Source organism: Saccopteryx leptura, chromosome 1 (assembly GCF_036850995.1).
Source record: "Saccopteryx leptura isolate mSacLep1 chromosome 1, mSacLep1_pri_phased_curated, whole genome shotgun sequence".
Taxonomy (NCBI): Eukaryota; Metazoa; Chordata; class Mammalia; order Chiroptera; family Emballonuridae; genus Saccopteryx; species Saccopteryx leptura.
The window spans coordinates 389,103,978-389,116,682 of NC_089503.1; the positions used below are offsets into that span (position 1 = coordinate 389,103,978).

Genomic DNA, 12,705 nt, shown 5'->3' on the forward strand with positions numbered 1-12,705 from the left:
AAATGAAATGATAAGTGTGGACTGAAATTCTGACTTGTGCAATACTAACTGTCCCCTGTCACTGGACTACTGCCATTTTCAGGTTAAAAACAAACATATTCACATGTGGGACATTTACTTCAGCAGTGATGGGCACGTGTACAGTAGAGGCAACATCTGTCCCAAACTGTTTATGTTGCATTAGTCATATGACATCTGCTCTGTACATTAGAGCAGTGGTCCTCATCATTTTTTGGGCCACGGACCAGTTTAATTCTAAAATATTTTCACAGACCAGCCTTTAGTTTGGGAATGATAAATGTATCACATGACCGAGACAATCGTCAAGAGTGAGTCTTAAACAAATATAACAGAAGGAATCTGGTCATTTTTTAAAAGTAAAACATAGTTCAGACCTAAATATAAATAAAACAGATATAATGTAAGTTATTTATTCTTCCTCTGCAGACCGATACCAAAAGGCTCACGAACCGGTACCAGTCTGCGGCCTGGGGGTTGGGGACCACTGCATTAGAGGGATATATATCTAAACACCATTTCTAATAAAACAAAAATATAATTTAAATTGTCATTAGTAAAAGATACTATTAAGGTTTGAATGATTAAGGTTCTTTTTTGTTAGATATATCATAGTCAATATTGTTTTCTTGTGTTCTTCACTAATTACGTAGAGATCAGATATTTATTACTTGTGACCTCACCTTAAGATATTACATCCTTCAGAAAATTGCTTATTGTTAAGTGCTGTTTGGCATATGTAAACTGTGTCAACAATACTGAGAAAGAATAAGAAACTGCCATGTTTGGATATTTTAAAAAGTTCAAAGAATTGGTAAAATACTTAAAAGCTTCAAACACTGGGTCATATGACCACGGACAGTGGAAGAGGGACACCCCACTCTCTCACATCTGACCAGTGAATGATGTCAGGTATTTATCATGACACAGCCTGTGGAAAGACAATGAACAGTGGCACCAAATGATGATTTCAAAGACTGTTCTCTGAAAGGTTTGGAGAGGTATCCATTGCATAGGAATGGACACTCATATTTAGAAAATTTGAATAAAGTCCTCAGTTTGGCATTTTACAAAAACACACACATACACACACAGATATCTATATATGCTTATATGTAAACTAATATCTGTATGTCTATATGTATATCTGTATATACTAAACACTGTGTGTCTGTCAGTTTGAAGCCTTTTATCTCACCAAATTCTGAATGAAACTGGGACAATTCTCTGCTTGACAGCTGCAGCCACAGTTTACAGGGAAATAGCTGGGTCAAATGAGAAAGAGATACAGGAAAGGATGAAACACAGGGAAACAGAGATCAACAGAGTCCCCAATGAAGGAGGTGCTGTCTCAGAATCATGTTGGAGGGACAGCAGACGCTGAGGAGGAGGACAGACCAACGGAAGGAACTTGGATAAAAGGCCGGAAATGTCAAAGAGAGAAATAAAACAGATGTTTTTTCAAGTGAAATAATGTAAAAATATATCAGTAATTTTACCTAATTCTCTCTTAAAATCCTCTGAAAAAGAAAAGAAAATGTCAATTTCATGAGAAACAACCACAAATAGAATTCAAATTTACTGATAAATTCAAATATAAAATTTGGTTAATTTCAAATGAACACACACACACACACCCAAATCACACATGCCTCCCCAAAAACAGTGGCTTAGAGGACACTATTGACCACTGGCATTTTACAGTAAATACAATGGAGGAAAAGGGTGTTAAATTAGTAAAATAATATAAAAATGTAAAAATATTTTTTGCTATTTAATTTATAATATAATTCTCTTTTTAAAAATAATATAGTTATTAATATTATTTAGACAAGGGATGAGAGGCAGGAGGAAGGAGGTCAGACTCATATTATCTTAAACATCAATACCAAGGAAATAAAGAAAATTGGAATAGTCACTAAAAAAGAAAACATTCAGCTTTGAATGATGAAGTTTTCTTTACTGTGAAATATCACAATCAATTGCACCCTTCACATAAAAAGTACAGGTCAAAAATGAACCAGTCTTAAGACAAGATGAACCACTTGTCTTAAGATACTTCATCTGTCTGAAAATTGTATTCATTTTAAATACATTTTGTCATGTGATATCGGTGTCAACATAATGTCAAAGAATGAAATTCAAGAATGGTTAGATATTTTATATTGTATGAAATAATTAAGTAAAATATTTAGTTAACTTGGAACACCCGGGTCATATGATCAAGGACAGTGGAAGAGGGACGCCTCACTCTGTCACATCTGACCAGTGAATGATACAAGGTATTTATCATGACACAGACTTTGAAAAGACAATGGAGAGAGACACTGAATGCTGACAGTTTGTAGTTATTTCTCTGAAGGGATTGGAGAAGTAGTAATTGCATAATATTGGGCTTCAAACTTGTCATACTTGACAGAGATCTCAAGTTTGAATATTTCCCAGAAATACATACACATGTATTTATCTATACATCCTAATATAAACCTGTAATATATGTATATATTAAAATTCATGATTCTGTCAGCTTAACCCCTTTCATCTCACCAATGTATTAATGAAACTGTGACAATTTACTTCAAGACAGAGCAGCCAATGTTTACAGGGAAACACTTGTGTAAAATGACAAAGAAGGAAGAGAAAGGAGGGAAGGTAGGAAACAGAAATGGACAGAGTTCCAATTAGGAGAAGGACCGTCTCAATATTGGGGGGAGGAACAGTAGACTCTTAGGAGGAGGACAGGCCAACCTAGAGCCCTTGGATTAAAGGGCTGGAGATGTGAACGAGAGAAATAAACCAGATGTTTCATGTGGATCAAGAGTGAAGGAATATCAGTAATTTTACCCATTATTTGCAGAACTTGTGCTGAAAAAGAAATACAAAAGTCAATGTCAATTTAATTTCTAGTAACCACAAAGAGATTGAAATATACTTACAAATTCAAATTTAAATTTAGGATAACTTCAGATGAACACAGAAACACATGTCAAATCACACATGTTCCCCTCCCAAAAATACACAACTACACAGTAGAATAAAGCTCATTATCATCCACAGGTGTTCTATAGTCAGTAAATGGTGGAAAGGGGAGGTAATTTTGTAGAATAATATAAAATTTTAAAAATACTAGATTTTCTGTTTAATTTATTAAAGTAATTATTTTCTAAATGTATATTATATGTTAATATTACATAGAGAAAGAATGGCAGGCAGGAGGAAAGCTATGGACTCATGGCTGCTTCAGTGTAGCTGTAGCTGCTGCCCTGGGTGCCGTGCCCGGGCAAGTCCAGGGTCATACTGGCAACCTCAGTGTTCCAGGTCCACACTCTATCCATGGGGCCACCACAGGCTAGGCTGAAATATTTTTGGTCTATTCGAAATTCTTATGTTTCAGAAACTCTGTTTGTAAATTTTAGTATGCTCATTGGATGCTTTTAAACACATCAGTGAGTCTCACTGCTGCGGCAGCGACATCGTGCAGAGTGGCCACCACACTGTGGAAGGAGCACTGACACACAGCTCCTCCCAGTGACACAGGGTCAGGGGTCTGGGGGCTGCGTCTCCCATGTTTTTGTCCACAGGTTGGTTGTTAACCACACTGTATTGGAGATTCTGTTTTTCCTCATTTCTGAATGAAGAATATCTTCATACTCCTGGGAGTTGAATTCAGGAGAGAGAAAGGAGTGGGATTCTCTGACAAACATTCTGCTCCTCACTGGACTTTACTGAGCTTTTCCCTTAATCGAGAAATGAATAGCTCACGTGAGTGAGACAGGATCTCTACACACCGTGAAGAAAAGGAAGCGAATGCCCTACATCTTCTAATGTTGTTTCTGCAAGGTGGCCAAGTCTCATATGTTCCATAAATAAAGAAAATGCCTTGAAAATCAATTTTACTTAAAGCATCACTACAATTATAAAAATAGCATGTGTCATATCATGACAGAAAATTTAAAACATATAAAAAGGTGACTGGGAGGTGAACACACGGCCAGGTACACATGATGTGTGATAGAATGGTTCACCTCAGATCTGCACTGTTTTATTAACTATTATTACATCAATAAATTGAATAAATATTTAAAACAATTTAAAATAGAATAGAATTGTTTTACTTAATAAATTTTTCATATTTATAAAAATCTGGAGATTATTTAATAAAAATATTCTTGATTCCATTTCACTCAATGTGGACCACGATGAAATATTTGCCCTATTTACTATAGTCTTTTTATACTTCTATATATGTTTGCATTCATTTCTAATTGCAGTTCCTTCATGGTACAAAGCTGCTAGAACTAATATACAAGAGTTACTGAGAAACTGCTATTCCTGATAGACACAAGAGTCAGTTCTTTTTCTTTTTTTTTGGAAATGTCTTTCATTTACTTTCATCTATGAAGGATAGTTTTTATTTTTGTTTGTTTTTTATAATAAAAACAAAATTTTATTTCCATATTTTTCAAATCAGTTGCTCTCCGTGTCACTGAATATGTTTTTTGTTTGTTTGCTTTTTTATTACTATTAAATTTAATGCAGTGACATTAATAAATCAGGGTACATATGTTGAGAGAAAACATGTCCAGATTATTATGACATTTCATTATGCTTCATACCCCTCACCCAGAGTCAAGTTGTCCTCCGTCCCCTTCTATCTGTTTTTTTTTTGTGCCCCTCCCCTCCCTCCTACACCCTCTCTCTCCTTCCTCACCCCCCCCTCGTTACCATCACATTCTTGTCTATGTCTCTGAGTCTCATTTTTATGTCCCATTTTATATATGGATTCATATACTTCTTAGTTTTTTCTGATTTACTTATTTCACTCCATATAATGTTATCAAGGTCCATCCATGTTATTGTAAATGACCCGATGTCATAATTTCTTATAGCTGAGTAGTATTCCATAGTATATATGTACCAAAGCTTTTAATCCACTTGTCCTCTGATGGACATTTGGGCTGTTTCCAGATCTTCGCTATTGTGAACAATGCTGCCATAGACATGGGGGTGCATTTATCCTGTTGGAACAGTGCTACGGTGTTCTTAAGGTATATTCCTAAAAGTGAGATAGCTGGGTCAAAAGGCAGTTCGATTTTTAATTTTTTGAGGAATCTCCATACTGTTTTCCACAGAGGCTGCACCAGTCTTCATTCCCACCGGCAATGCAGGAGGGTTCCCTTTTCTCCTCATCCTCGCCAACTTATTCTGTGTTGTTTTGTTGATGAGCGCCATTCTGACTGCTGTGAGGTGATATCTCATTGTGGTTTTCATTTGCATTTCTCTAACGATTAGCAATGTTGAGCATTTTTTCTTATGCCTATTGGCCATCTGTATGTCCTCTTTCGAGAAGTGTCTGTTCATTTCTTTCTCCCATTTTTTGAATGGATTGTTTGTCTTTTTGGTGTTGAGATTTACAAGTTCTTTATAAATTTTTGTTATTAATCCCTTATCAGACATATTGTCAAATAAGTTCTCCCATTATGTACTTTGTCTTTTTATTCTGTTCTTATTGTCTTTAGCTGTGCAAAAGCTTTCTAGTTTGATATAGTCTCATTTGTTTATTCTGTCTTTTATATCACTTCCCTTAAAGATAAATCAGCAAATATATTGCTCTGAGAGATGTCAGACTGCTTAATGCCTATGTTTTCTTGTAAGATGCTTATGGTTTCACGGCTTACATTTAAGTCTTTTATCCATTTTGAGTTTATTTTTGTGAATGGTGTAAGCTGGTGGTCTAGTTTCATTTTTTTTTTGCAGGTAGCTGTCCAATTTTCCCAACACCATTTGTTAAAGAGGCTGTCTTTACTCCATTGTATTTCCTTACCTTCTTTGTCAAATACCAGTTGTCCATAGAGCTGTGGGTTCATTTCTGGGTTCTCAGTTCTGTTCCATTGATCTATATGCCTGTTCTTACGCCAGTACCAGGCTGTTTTGAGTAAATTGGCCTTGTAGTATAACTTGATATCAGGAAGTGTGATACCTCCCACTTTGTTCTTCTTTTTTAAGATTGCTGAGGCTTTTCGTGTTCTTTTTTGGTTCCATATAAATTTTTGGAATATGTGATCTATATCTTTGAAGTATGTTATTGTTATTTTAATTGGTATTGCTTTTAATTTATAGATTTCTTTGGGTAATATAGACATTTTAATGATGTTTATTCTTCCTAACCATGAGCATGGTATATGCTTCCACTTGTTTGTATCTTGGTTAATTTCTTTTATCAATGCTTTATAATTTTCCGAGTACAAGTCTTTAGTCTCCTTGGCTAAATTTACTCATAGGTACTTTATTTTTTTGGTTGCATTAGTGAAGGAGATCGTTTCCTTAATTTCTTTTTCTGACAGTTCATTGTTGGTGCATAAAAATGCCTCTGATTATTGAGTATTAATTTTATATTCTGCCACTTTGCTGAATTCATTTATTAGGTCCAGTAGTTTTTTGACTGAGACCTTAGGGTTTTTTATATACAGTATCATATCATCTGCAAATAATGATAGTTTAACTTTTCTTTCCAACCTGAATGCCTTTTGCTTCTTCTTCTTGTTTGATTGCTGTGGCTAGGACTTCCAGTACTCTGTTGAATAAGAGTGGTGAAAGGGGACACCTCTGACTTGTTCCTGATCTTAAGGAGATTGCTTTTAATTTTTGCCCATTGAGTATAATGTTGGCTGTGGGTTTGTCATAGATGGCTTTTATCATGTTGAGTTATGTTCCCTGTATTCCCACTTTGCTGAGAATTTTGATCATGTACAGGTGCTGGATTTTATCAAATGTTTTTTTCTGCATATATTGAAATTATCATTTGGTTTTTCTCTTTCTTTTGTTTATGTGATGAATCACATTGATTGATTTAAGAATATTGTACCAGCCTTGCCTCCCCAGAATAAATCCTACTTGATCATGGTGTATGATTTTTTCCATATATTGTTGGATCCAGTTTGCTAATATTTTGTTGAGGATTTTAGCATCTATATTCATCAGTGGTATTGGCCTATAATTTTCTTTCTTTGTGTTGTCTTTGCCTGGTTTTGGAATCAGAATTATGCTCGTCTCATAAAAGGAGTTTGGAAGTCTTCCTTCCTCTTGAATATTTTTAAATAGCTTGAGAAGAATAGGAGTTAGTTCTTTGAATATTTGGTAGAATTCAGTTGTGAAGCCATCAGGCCCCAGACTTTTCTTTGTTGGGAGTTTTTTGATAATTCTTTCGATCTCATTTGGTGTAATCAGTCTGTTTAGGTTATCTGATTCTTCCAAATTGATTTTTGGAAGATTGTATGTTTCAAGGAATTTGTCCATTTCATCTAGGTGGTCTAGTTTTTTGGCATACAGTTCTTCATAGTATTTTCTTACCATAATTTGTATTTCTGTTATGTCAGTAGTTATTTCTCCGCTCTCATTTATAATTTTATTTATTTGAGTCCTTCTCTTTTTTTTTTTTTTTTGGTGAGTCTAGTTAAAGATTCCTCAATCTTATTTACCTTTTCATAGAACCAGCTCCTAGTTTTATTGATCCTCTGTATTGTTTCTTTAGCCTCTATGTCATTTATTTCTGCTCTGATCTTTATTATTTCCTTCTTTCTACTACATTTGAGCTTTACTTGCTGTTCTTTTACTAGTTCTTTTAGATGCAGGGTTACGTTATTTATTTGAGCTTTTTCTCATTTCTTAAGGTATGCCTGCAGTGTTATGAACTTCCTTCTCAGGACTGCTTTTTCTGTGTCCCATAAATTTTGAATTGTTGTATGCTCATTGTCTTTCTTTTCTAGAAATTTATTATTTCTTCTTTGATCTCATTCTTAATCCATTCATTATTTAATAACCTGCTATTTAGTTTCCATGAGTTTGAGAATTTTAAAGCTTTTCTGGTGTGGTTCATTTCTAGTTTCATGCCATTGTGATCAGAGACAGTGCTTGATATGATTTCAATCTTCTTAAATTTGTTGAGACCACTTTTGTGCCCTAACATGTAGTGTATCCTAGAGAATGTACCATGAGCACTTGAAAAGAATGTATATTCTGCTGCTTTAGGGTGAAAGGTTCTGAAGATATCTATTAAATCGTGTTGATCTAATGTGTCCTTTAAGTCTACCGTTTCTTTGTTAATTTTCATTCTTGAGGATCTACCTCATGACATTTGTGTTATATTGAAATCCCCTACAATTATAGTATTGCTGTTGATCTCGCCCTGTAAATACATCAAAGTCTGCTTTATATATTTAGGTACTCCTATATTAGGTGCATAGATATTTTTTAATAGTTATATCTTCCTGTTGGATTACTCCCTTTATCATTATGTAGTGACCTTCTTTATCTTTTACTATATCTTTTGTTTTCAAGTCCATTTAGTCTGATATAAGCATTGCTACCCCTGCTTTTTTTAAATTTCCATTTGCATGAAATGTTTTTTTCCATCCTTTTATCTTCAGTCTATGTGCATCTTTTGTTTTAAAGTTTGTCTCTTGTAGACAGCATATGTATGGGTCCTGTTTTCTTATCCACGTAGCTACCCTATGTCTTTTGATCAGATCATTTAATCTATTTACATTTAAGGTTATTATTGAAATGTAGTTGTTTATTGTCATTTTATTCTTTAAATCTCTATTCCTTTTTTGCTATATTCTTTTCCCACTTTGATCTGTTTACAACAGGCCCCTTAACACTTCCTGCAGCATTGGTTTGGTTGTAATGAATTCATTAAGATTTTTTTTCTCTGGGAAGCTTTTTATTTCTCCATCAACTTTAAATGATAGCCTTGCTAGATAAAGTAGTCTTGGTTGTAGGTTCTTGTTCTGCATTACGTTTAATATTTCTTGCCATTCCCTTCTGGCCTTAAGTGTTTCTATTGAGAAGTTGGATGTCATCCTTATGGGTGCTCCTTTGTAGGTGATAGCTTTATTTTCTCTTGCAGCTTTTAATATTTTCTCTTTATCACATAGCTTTGGTATTTTAATTATGATGTGTCTTGGTGTAGGTTTCTTTGGGTTTCTCTTTAATGGAGTTTTCTGTGCTTCTTGAACTTGTGTGATTTTCTCTTGCAATAATTTAGGGAAGTTTTCACCTATGATATGCTTGAACAAAGCCTCTATCCCTTGTTCTTTCTCTTCTTCTTCAGGAACCTCTATGATGCGGATGTTATTTCTCTTCATGTTGTCACAGAGCTCTCTAAGAGTTTCTTCAGACATTTTGAGTCTCTTTTCTTTTTTTTTCTCTGCTTTCTTGCCTTCATTCAAGTTGTTCTTCAACTCACTGATTCAATCCTCAGTTCTATCCATCCTGTTTTTAGTTCTTTCCATTGTGGTCTTCATTTCTGATATTGTATTTATCATGTCCAACTAATTCTTTTTTAATATTTCAATATCCTTTTCTATACTTTCTATTACTTTATTTAGGTGTTTGTAATGACCATCCATTGTTGTTCTAAGATCCTTTAGCATCCTTACAGTCATTATTTTGAACTCTGCATCTGGAAGTTTGGTTATTTCCATATCACTGAGTTCATCTCCTGCAGGTTTCCCTTGTGGTTTCATTTGGATTGCACTTCTCTGTCTCCGCATTATGTGTGTGTGTTTGGGTGTTATGATTTTTGAGCTGGTTGAGTCTAGGCTTGGTGTTGTCTGCCTCCAGTTTTCAAGTGTGGTATTTCCTTGTCTTCTTGGGTTGTCATCAGCTATTATTTGTAATCCACTTTCCAATTTGGGCTACTTTGAAGTCTTGATTTGTTTCTTTTCTTAACAGCTGATAGTCTTGTTTACTGATCTCAGCAGGAAGCTTATTTATAACTGTATCCAGGAATGCAGTGGGTATAACAGAGACACTGAAGGCCTCTTCTACCAATTAATCTCTCAGGGGGCAGGGTGCTTTCTCAGTTTCAATAGGGGGAGGTGTATCTCAGATCTCCATGGAGACCAGATCTACTGCCCCTCCTCCCCACTTCCTGTTTTCAGCTGTGTGTTGTTGTGCTGATTGGAACTGGAGCAATGCCCCAGAAGCAATTTATTCTTGTTTTGTGGAAGGATCAGCCCCTCCCTCAGCTATGGCCGCCTCCAGCACTGGATGAGTCAGCTTCTCATGTTGTCCCGTGCATTCCTCTGCCCCTTATCATCTGTCTTTCACTCTCCCCCTTCCTCTTGAAAGCCTGTCCTTTCAAAACATCTCGCTCCCTCATTAAGAAGCAAGTGGCTGTGAGCTATATTTTCTGCTCTTTTTCCTGGAGTGAGAGCCCCTCTGGGCTCTCAGCCTCACCCCCCCCTTTGTTCCTGTAAGAAGGGGAGATTCTGGCACTCCCTACCAAGTTTGTTGTGGCTTCTTCTTTGTTCCTTGGTTTTTGAGAGCTGTTCTTGTAGTCCAGAGTTGGTTTTTCATGCTGTTTGTTTCTAAATTGATTTGTATTCCAGTTTCGTGGTGAAAGCTGGGAGTCTGCACACCTGCTTACTCCGCTGCCATCTTTAGGATCTCAGGAGTTGTTTCTTATGTGTGTCTATTCACAACATTTGTGGTCATCAATAATTTGCAACCTTATTGTATCTGAGTTTCTGGTTTAAGTCATGTCTGAATGAAGCTAAGAGAATCAGATGAAAACAAAGAAGAAGGGAGGTTTAGAATCAAATGACCTGAGCTGTCCTTGAGGAAACTTACAGTCAGAAAGTTTAAATGTACCAAAACTTGCAAACATGTTAGTGATAATATTCATTTGACCAAACCTCTGTCTCCTTAATTTCTATGAGGGAAAGATAGCGGTTTTTACTGGAGAAATTGAGGAGCAAATGAAGTGGTTATCAGAGTGGGAGGACCAATAACTGAGACACAGGTAGCTGGTCCCTGAGAGAGAGGACAGGGGATAAGGTACAGGTAAGGGAAGGACAGGGCAGTAGATCATCGGTACTTACTTTTTTCCTGTGCAATTTGATTGACTGAAAAGCAAAATAAGAAATACACAAGTCATTCCATATGTAAACACAATGTCAGATAGGAAAGAGAACAGAAATGTGCCCCTTTCATAGTTCACTCTGAAGCACACCTGACCCATGTCTGTGAAAGTAGAAACCCTGAGGAACCAAAGGACACCTCACCTATTGGAGTCAATGCTGTTTTTCCTCCCCTGTTCCTTGTGCTCAAGACACTAAGTCAGGAAATAAAATGATGAGTGTGGTCAGAAATTCTGGCATGTGCAGTACTAAGTGTTCCCCTGTCACTAGACTATCACCATTTTCAGGCTAAAAGCAAACGTATTTATACGTGGGACAATTACTTCAGCTGTGATGGGGACATTTACAGTAGAGGAACCATCTTTCCCAAACCGTTTATGTTGCACTCGTCATATGACATCTGCTCTGTACAAAGACCATATTCCTAAAGACCATTCCTAAGGAAAGAAAAATATAATATAAATTGTCATTAAAAAAAGATACTATTAACATTTAAATCATTAAGGTTCTTTTTTTTTTTTTTTTGAGATATATCATGGTCAATATTTTTTTCTTGTGTCCTTCACATATTACGTAGAGATCAAAGCTTTATTCCTTTTGTCCTCACCTTAAGGTATTACATCCTTCAGATAACAGCTTATTGTTAAGTTCTCTTTGACATTTGTAAACTGTATCAACAATAAGGCAAAAGAATAACAAACTAGCAATTTTGGATATTTCTAAGAGCTGGAAATATTGGGTAAAAAATTTAGAAAGCTTTGAATACTGGTCATATGATCAAGGACAGTGGAACAAGGATGCCACACTCTGTCACATCTGACCAGTGAATGATACAAGGTATTTATCATGACCTTGGCTTTCAGGACACAATGGACAGAGGCAACAAATGCTGATTTCAGAGACTGTTCTCTAAAGACTTTGAAGAAGTATCTATTGTAAAGAAATGGGCACTCAAATTTAGAATATTTTACAGAAACCCTATTTGGCATTTTTCAAAAACACACGCATATACATACAGATATCTATCTATCTATATATATATATGTTTATAAATACACTAATATCTTGATATCTATATCTATATTTATATATACTAAACACTGTGTATCTGTCAGCTTGAAGCCTTCATTTCATAATATTATGAATGAAACTGTGACAATTCTCTGCTTGACTGCTGCAACCAAAGTTTACTGGGAAATAGCTGTGTAAAATGACTAAGACATACAGAAAAAATGAAAGACAGAGAAAAGAAGTCAACAGAGTCCCAAATGAAATAAGTGATGTCTCTGAACCATGTGGGAGGGACAGGAGAAATCAAGGAGGAGGACAGACCTATGGAAGGCACTGGATAAAAAGGGAGCAAAGAGTGAAATAAACCAGATGTTTTCAAGTGGATGAAAAGTAAAAAAATATCAGTAATTTTACCTAATTTTCTGTTAAATTCCTCTGAAAAAGAAAAGAAAAAGAAAAAAATGTCAATGTCAATTTCATGGGAAACAGCCACAAAGAGATTTTAAATTTCCTGATAAATTCAAATATAAATTAGGTTAATTACATATGAACACACACACACACACCAAATCACACATGCCGCCCCAAAACACAGTGGTCAGAGGTCACTATTGACTACTGGTATTTTACAATAAATAAAAAGGAAAAAAAGGGTGTTAATTCAGTAAAATAGTATAAAATTTAAAAAATATTTGTATTGCTGTTTAATGTATAAAGTAATTGATTTTTGAAAATATTTTATATATTAATA

At 35.3% G+C, this 12,705-nt stretch overlaps 1 protein-coding gene and 1 long non-coding RNA gene across 2 annotated transcripts in view; both read right to left on the reverse strand.

Annotated features, from left to right (window-relative positions):
• The window catches only part of LOC136387791 (butyrophilin subfamily 1 member A1-like), a 330,439-nt gene that overhangs the window by 275,397 nt on the left and 42,337 nt on the right, over positions 1-12,705 (reverse strand). The gene's annotated exons all lie outside the window — the stretch shown is intronic.
• Positions 1-12,705, reverse strand: part of LOC136387793 (uncharacterized) — a 40,601-nt gene that overhangs the window by 3,058 nt on the left and 24,838 nt on the right. The window lies entirely within an intron of this gene.